This window comes from Podarcis filfolensis (assembly GCF_964270895.1).
Source record: "Podarcis filfolensis genome assembly, chromosome: 15".
In the NCBI taxonomy this organism is placed as follows: Eukaryota; Metazoa; Chordata; class Lepidosauria; order Squamata; family Lacertidae; genus Podarcis; species Podarcis filfolensis.
The window spans coordinates 11,223,844-11,231,567 of record NC_139618.1 but is presented as its reverse complement, the minus strand read 5'-3'; positions in this window follow the sequence as shown (position 1 = coordinate 11,231,567).

Genomic DNA, 7,724 nt, shown 5'->3' with positions numbered 1-7,724 from the left:
TATTTATTTAATAACCTGGTAGTCTGTAGTCTTTAAAGAGGGTAGTGGGAAGGATAGCATTAATTTCGAAGCAACGAGTGCTTGTGTTTAGATTATTTCTGCATACCAAGGTTCAGCTGTGAAGCTGTTGAGGCCTTAAGGCAGGGATGGATGGAAAATAAAGCAGGGTGGACCACTGAGTTAACCACATAGCAGCGGCAAACTATTTCCTTTCTAAGAATCCTTGGCTAGGCAGAACTTCGGCATTTAAGCAAAAGTGCACACTTGTTGATAGCTTAACGCTTAGTTACACCTCCACTGTTGGACTTGGGGAGTTATACCTTAATGCAGCCTGCTCGTGCTTCTTAAACTGCTATAGACTACTGATAAGCCATGAGTCTTTCTACAACATGTTCAAAAATGGCACAGTGCCCAAGAAGACATAGGAAACTACTTTATACCAAGTCAGACCATTGGCCCATCTAACTCAGTATTGTCAACATGAACTGGCTTTAAAAAGAGTCAATCATTAAAAGACTGAAGGCAGAACAGAAAACATGTTCTAATTGTTGCAACCAAGAAAGCTTTAAACAACCAAGGCTGATTGTTAGTTTATCATTCATTCGTTCATTCATTCATTCTCTGTTTTCTTAATGGAATTGTTGATTTCAAACTGAAAGTAGTATTTCTATGTCACATTTCCTTCCATGGGAAATGAAAGTGGTTAGATAAGGAAGAATGCTCTGAAGATTTTAAGGTGACGATGGGAGGTTAAAGTTCTTAAGGTGGAGACTGTACTATTAATAAGACAAAGAACATTCAGCGTGGCATACGTTGCTGGGCATTCCATTGACTGTTGACATCTTACAGCAATTATTGGATGAGCAATTGAAAGAGATTAGAGCTGAGATAGATGCAGTGGTGAATAAATACTGACCAAAGAAGGATGAAAAGGAAAATGGAATTTAAGAGGACTGAGACTTCGGAGAACATTTGTAGAGTTCCCCTCTCATTGTTAACATTCTGGAAAAATTATACAACATTGTTGTTTGCTCAGGCACCTGAACTCTTACGGTAAGAACTGTTTTACAGTGGAACAGACTCCCTTGGAAGGTGGTGGACTCCTCTTCATTGGAGGTTTTTAAGCAGATTTGAATGGTCATCTGTAAGGGATTCTTTAGTTGTGATTCCTGCATTGCAGGGGGTTGGACTAGATGATCCTTGGGGATAGCTTCCAGCTACCAATTCTATGTGCTTTCCCACATAGCATTCAGAAAAAGTTGCACTGATAGTAAAATTGGGCTTAGTTACAGTGGCGAAGGTTCCTAAATTGTTGGTACCACCCCCTGATAAGAGACTAGAAAGAAGAAGAAAAGGTTGCAGTGTGTGTTTGCTTGTGCAAGGGTGTGCAGTGTGTGGGGTGTGTGTGTGGTTTGCAAATACCATGGTACCTCAGGTCACATATGCTTCAGGTTACATATGCTTCAGGTTACAGACTCCGCTAACCCAGAAATAGTGCTTCAGGTTAAGAACTTTGCTTCAGGATGAGAACAGAAATCGTGTTCCGGCAGTGCGGCGCCAGCAGGAGGCCCCATTAGCTAAAGTGGTGCTTCAGGTTAAGAACAGTTTCAGGTTAAGAACGGACCTCTGGAATGAATTAAGTACTTAACCTGAGGTACCACTGTATGCTCATGGGTCTTAGAAGGTGGGCAGCCAAGGCTTATGTGGTAAAATTGACCAGTTAGATCAGGGTGAGAGAAGGCAGGCAAAGGCAAGTCTTCATATCCATCATTTATTTAAAGCACACGCAAAACAGGAGGCCTTTCCCTGCCGCCACTAAGGTCCTGGGAACTGTAGTTCATCCCTCACAGAACTCCCAGGAGTCGAGTGCTTGAAATGTGTTGTGTGTAAGCAGCCTCAAGTTGATTGAAAAATGGGATCTGCTGGTTTTGTACTGGAATAGCACAACACAAGCCTTAATAGACCCATACTTATTACTTGGGAATATTTGGTAACTCGGATATAATTATTTGATTATCTGGTAGTATAGACTTCATGCAAAGCTATATATTTCTGATACCTAATAACAGTCTGAGCACACTCAAGTTTATCAGAAACGCTGTATCATTAATAGCTTATATTTCTTGATACCTCAACATTTCCTTCACGGGAAATGATTATGCTTAAAACTCTATTAAAGAGTTGTTTCCCCTTCAGAAGCTGTTTTTCGCAAAAGCTTCTGAATCTAAAAAGACCCATTCTTACCCAACTTCCACATTCTTGACAAAGACAAAAGTCCCTACATTACCTGTACTGTAGTCATTTGCACTTGGAAGAGAGAAGGTTTTAGAAATTCCCAGCGGTGAGGAGGAGATTGGATTCTCCTTCCCCCAGGCCCCATCCTAGTTATTTGATTTTCCAATCTTTACGTGCCTCCTTTCAGTACCTGCCCTGTGCAGCTCACATAAGCAGCTGAGAGAGACACCCACCTGGCCAGGTGACTTTAAAAGAGAAGGAGATCAAATCATGGAGGGTATAAATGCAGCAGTAGCTAATAACCCTGGTGGCTACGCTCCATCTCCATTGTCAGAAGGAGTTTGCCTCTGAAAGCCACTTCTGGAAACTGCAGGAGGGTTGAGGGCTCTCATGATCAGATCCTGATTGCAGGCTCCCCACAGACATCTATCCGAAGGACCACTATGAGAGCAGAACGCTGGACTAGATGGGACCTGGGCCTGATCCTGCAGGCTTGCCTTTTGTTCTCCTTTGGGAAACTGAGCAGAACTGCTTCACGGGTCTTCCTGAGGCTCATTCGCCAGCTCCTGCCTACTTAATTCTCCCCCTCCCATCTTCCCCCTCTGAAACTTAAATCATCCCCACACCTGCTTTCTCTCGCTCCCCTATCTACAGACTTCCCAGTCTAGACAAACTCGGAAGTTCCCGGCAGGTGTTATCAAAGCACAAAAAGCTTGCATTGTTTCCACTTGCAGAATATCCGGCAAACGTGTGCTTCCTGAACAAGAACCAGCTGCTTTCATTTCTCATGCCGAGGCTGAGAAATAATAAGAAACGAGAAGAGATGTGCTAAAAATATTTTGGATTTCCCATCAAGCAAAGCCAAATCTTTGGTGAGGCTTGGTCATACCTTCCTGGATGGGTTTTTCAACCAAAAAGTTCTGTGCGGGGTGGAGAAGCTTTTACTTCTCCAAGGCTGGGTTACACTCAGTTTTTAAGTGCAGCTGGTGTTGAGAAGCTTTACCTGTGTACAGATTACCATTTCCTCTCGCTCCAGTGTGCTTCCATTGCTGGTGTTTGAAGCCATGGACATGCGACATTAGTAATAATAATAATAATAATAATTTATTATTTATACCCCACCCATCTGGCTGGGTTTCTCCAGGTGGCTCCCAACAGAATAATAATAATAATAAAGCGATAAAACATCAAACACTAAAAACTTCCCTAAACAGGGCTGCCTTCAGATGTCTTCTAAAAGTCAGGTAGTTGTGTAGTTGTTTATTTCCTTGACATCTGATGGGAGGGTGTTCCACAGGGCGGGTGCCACTACCGAGAAGACACAACTCACATCCTTCCTGTCATTCCTTGGGAAATATGACTGTTAGATGCATTTTCTCTCAAACCAGCTCATTTGGACATATGATCAGACAGATTGTCGACTGGTGTAAGAGCATTTTACACCAATCCTGGTCCAACTGCACTGGTTACCAGTTAATTTCTGGGCCTAATTCAGTGCTGGTTTTGATCTATAAAGCCTTATGTTGCTCAGGACCCTAATAGCTCAAGGACTATCCCTATTGCCACATGAGCCAACCCAGACCCTGCATTCATCATCTGATGTCCTCCTCTCTCTGTCCGCTCTGAGGGCGACCCAGAAGGTGGCAATGCCAGACAGGACCTTTTCTGTGGTGGCTCCCCGCTTACAGAATGCTTTCCAGGGAGGCATGCCTGGTACCATCAGTAGCTACTTTTAGGCACTGGGCGTAAAACATCCCTTTTCAGCTACGTTTGGGGGATTGAACTTGGAGAGTTTAAAATATTGTGGTGTCTTTTAGAGGGTGGCATGCTTTTTCTATATGTGTTAATGCTTTCAGCTCTTGGAAGGGACGCGGGTGGCGCTGTGGGTTAAACCACAGAGCCTAGGACTTGCCGATCAGAAGGTCAGCGGTTCGAATCCCCGCGACGGGGCGAGCTCCCGTTGCTCAGTCCCTGCTCCTGCCAACCTAGCAGTTCAAAAGCACGTCAAAGTGCAAGTAGATAAATAGGTACCGCTCCGGCGGGAAGGTAAACGGTGTTTCCGTGCGCTGCTCTGGTTCGCCAGAAGTGGCTTAGTCATGCTGGCCACATGACCCGGAAAGTGTACACTGACTCCCTTGGCCAATAAAGCGAGATGAGCGCCGCAACCCCAGAGTCGGTCACGACTGGACCTAATGGTCAGGGGTCCCTTTACCTTTGCCTTTAATGCTTTCAGCTCTTACTTTGTTTTAACTTTGCATTGGTTTTACATTTGTATTATAAGTTACATTTTATTTAATAATAAAAAAGGGTGACCGATAAGTTCGGATAACAATATTAGTTAATTAATCAAACAATAGTAGAATTGTAGGGTTGGAAGATTGCAGCTAATGCAACATGCCTTTTAATGCAATGCCTTGGCATGTTTTCCACCAGAAGCTGCTGTATGATGGCCAAATGAGTACAGAGAAATTTCCAAGTTCACAACTGCCTTAGATCAACCTGTGTGACGCATGTTCAGAGAGACCTCAGTCCTGAGTGTGCTTCTTTTGAAGTAAGTTCCACAATATTCAATTGGACTCTTCTTGAGTCTACGTGCTTCAGGTCATGTTTCAGAGTGACCACAGGATTCATTAATCATGGTTTCCCTTCTGTAATGCAATGGCTCTCTTGTATCTTGGTGGGGCAACAGATCCCCCTGGGCTGGGAAGAGAAGAACTTCCTTCCCCCTTCTCTTGCACATATGAAGTTATTTATTACCGCACCGTTTCCATGTTCAGCAACATACAACCCACAGGTTCTGAAGTACTAAGACAGGCCAGTGCTTTTTTCCTAGAAGTTCTTTATTACCGCACCGGTACAGTTACCATGAAGTTGTTACAGTAAGTTTACAGTAACTTTTTAACAACAACAAAGGTGCCCTTGAGTACCCCCTGAAAAGAACAATGAGAACAGCTACAAAATGCTTTTTTAAAATCATTGTTTTTAAATCTGTTTTTGTTGATTAAATGCTTCATCGGGAACACGCACATACAAGCAACACTAGGAAAGAAAAAGGAACTGAAAAGAAAAGGAAAAAGAGATGATGTGTGCTTGTTGTGCATGACTTCCATGAAAGTGAGAAAACATCATTTCCCATCAGTTTGAAGTACTAATGCTTTAAATGCCAGACAACGAAGTATCATTGTGAATATATGAATGGAAAATAAATCCAGTGCGTAAATCTAATTCCTGGATAAACTAGCAATAAAGCTGACTGCTTAACAAACTCACTATATAACAGATATATAGGGACGTGGGTGGTGCTGTGGGTTAAACCACAAAGCCTAGGACTTGCCGATCAGAAGGTTGGTGGTTCGAATCCCCGCGATGGGGTGAGCTCCCGTTGCTTGGTCCCTGCTCCTGCCAACCTAGCAGTTCGAAAGCACGTCAAAGTGCAAGTAGATAAATAGGTACCGCTCCGGCGGGAAGGTAAATGGCGTTTCCGTGCGCTGCTCTGGTTTGCCAGAAGTGGCTCAGTCATGCTGGCCACATGACCCGGAAGCTGTACGCCGGCTCCCTCGGCCAATAAAGCGAGATGAGCGCCACAACCCTAGAGTCGGTCACGACTGGACCTAATGGTCAGGGGTCCCTTTACCTTTTTTTATATAACAGATATGTACCATTAGCCCAGTAAGAAATGTATGTGATATCTGTTCCTTTCAGCTTTTGTTCTGAATGTATGCATCAAACTAAACTCCACCGGTAAGTATTATTAGTCACAAGCAAAATATAAACTGGGCCAATTCAAAATACATAAACTTAAATTCACCAAGTAGGTGAATATTGCAAGATTTACCAGTCTCCCTAACTGACTTCTCCCGCATCACCAACATTTTAGCTAGGAGCAAACACATCCAAGCAGCAACCGCTTGGTGACATCAGCTTCTGCTCTGAGCACTGTCCTGCAAGCATCATTGTGACCTGATACGGTATTCCTTTTAAATGTCTGTGCTGATCCAACAGACCAGAAGTCATCTTACACAAGCCAATTTTTCAAACTCAAAGGTCCAATGCTGGGGTGACCTGAGCCAATAATCACACCAGGGTAGATAGATAAGGAAAATATTTGTTCAGATTGCAGGAAGGAGAAGCAGAGGAATGAAACCTCAAATCTCTCATGCTTTTTATGGTGCGCTCAAACATCTTACACAATTTAACTTTATACATTAATGCTTCCTATGATTCCAGTTACTACTGGCTTTACCGTAAGCATAGAACAACCTACTTCTTCTTTTGTCTTCTCTTGAAAAACCAGCTGTTGACAGCGTCATGGTCAACAAAATGGAAGGGGTGATGGGATGTCCGGTAGTTCAGCTTAGTTTGCTAACCAGTACAGGGTTTTTTTTTGGGGGGGGGGAGTAGGAGAAGTGAAAAGAGCAAGATCAGCTTCATAATCTCCAGGGCAACCATGGGTCTCTCTCAGATGGTCAGCGGTCCAGCTCACTTGGCAGGTCACACGCTTGACGTGATATTTGTCCCCAGTGAAATGAGTGGACTGAGGATACAGGAAGGGCAATGCACTCCCTTGCCATGGTCAGATTAGCCCAGTAAGAAATGTATGTGATACCTGTTCCTTTCAGCTTTTGCTCTGAATATATGCATCAAACTAAACTCCATCTGTAAAGTAGGTGAATATTGCAAGATTTACCCATCTCCATTTAACCCCAGTTAAATTAGCAAAGATTTACCATACAAATGATAATTTATGTTGGAAATGCAAAGAAAAAGAAGGTACTTTTTATCATATGTGGTGGACGTGTCCTAAGGTGAAAGACTTCTGGGAAAAGATTTATAATGAATTGAAATAAATGTTGAAAAATACATTTATTAAGAAACCAGAAGCCTTTCTACTTGAAATAATAGGATTTGAACTGCCCAAAAAAGATATTAGACTGTTTTTGTATGCTACTACAGCGGCAAGACTTTTATTAGCCAAAAATTGGAAATCGCAAGAAATACCAATAATAGAAGATGGGCAGATGAAGATGTTGGATTTTTTGGAGCTGGCCGACCTGACTGGAAGAATCCATGACCAGAAGGAAGAGGAGACACAAGAGGATTGGAAGTAATTTAAAGAATATTTAGCTAAATATTGTGATATAAGATAATTAGAAAATTCTTGAAAGTAACAAATAGGCTTAGGGGCAGAATAAGAATAGGTGGTAGCAAATATTAAGGATTTGAATGTTAATAAAAGAGATGAGGATAGTAAATGAAAGGAGTGAATATTATTAGAAATATGAATCTGGAGAACTGCTATACAGGGGTTATAATGAAATTCAGTTAAAGAGGATTTGAGGAAGTCAGCTATCAATGTAACGAGAATTAGAGATTTGAAGTAAGAATTCTGTTTTGTGTTTTTCTTTCTTTTTTCCCCCTTTTCTTTTTTCTCTTCTTGTGTGTTTTGTAATGTTTTCTTTTTCCCCCATATGTGATAAATGTGGAAACTA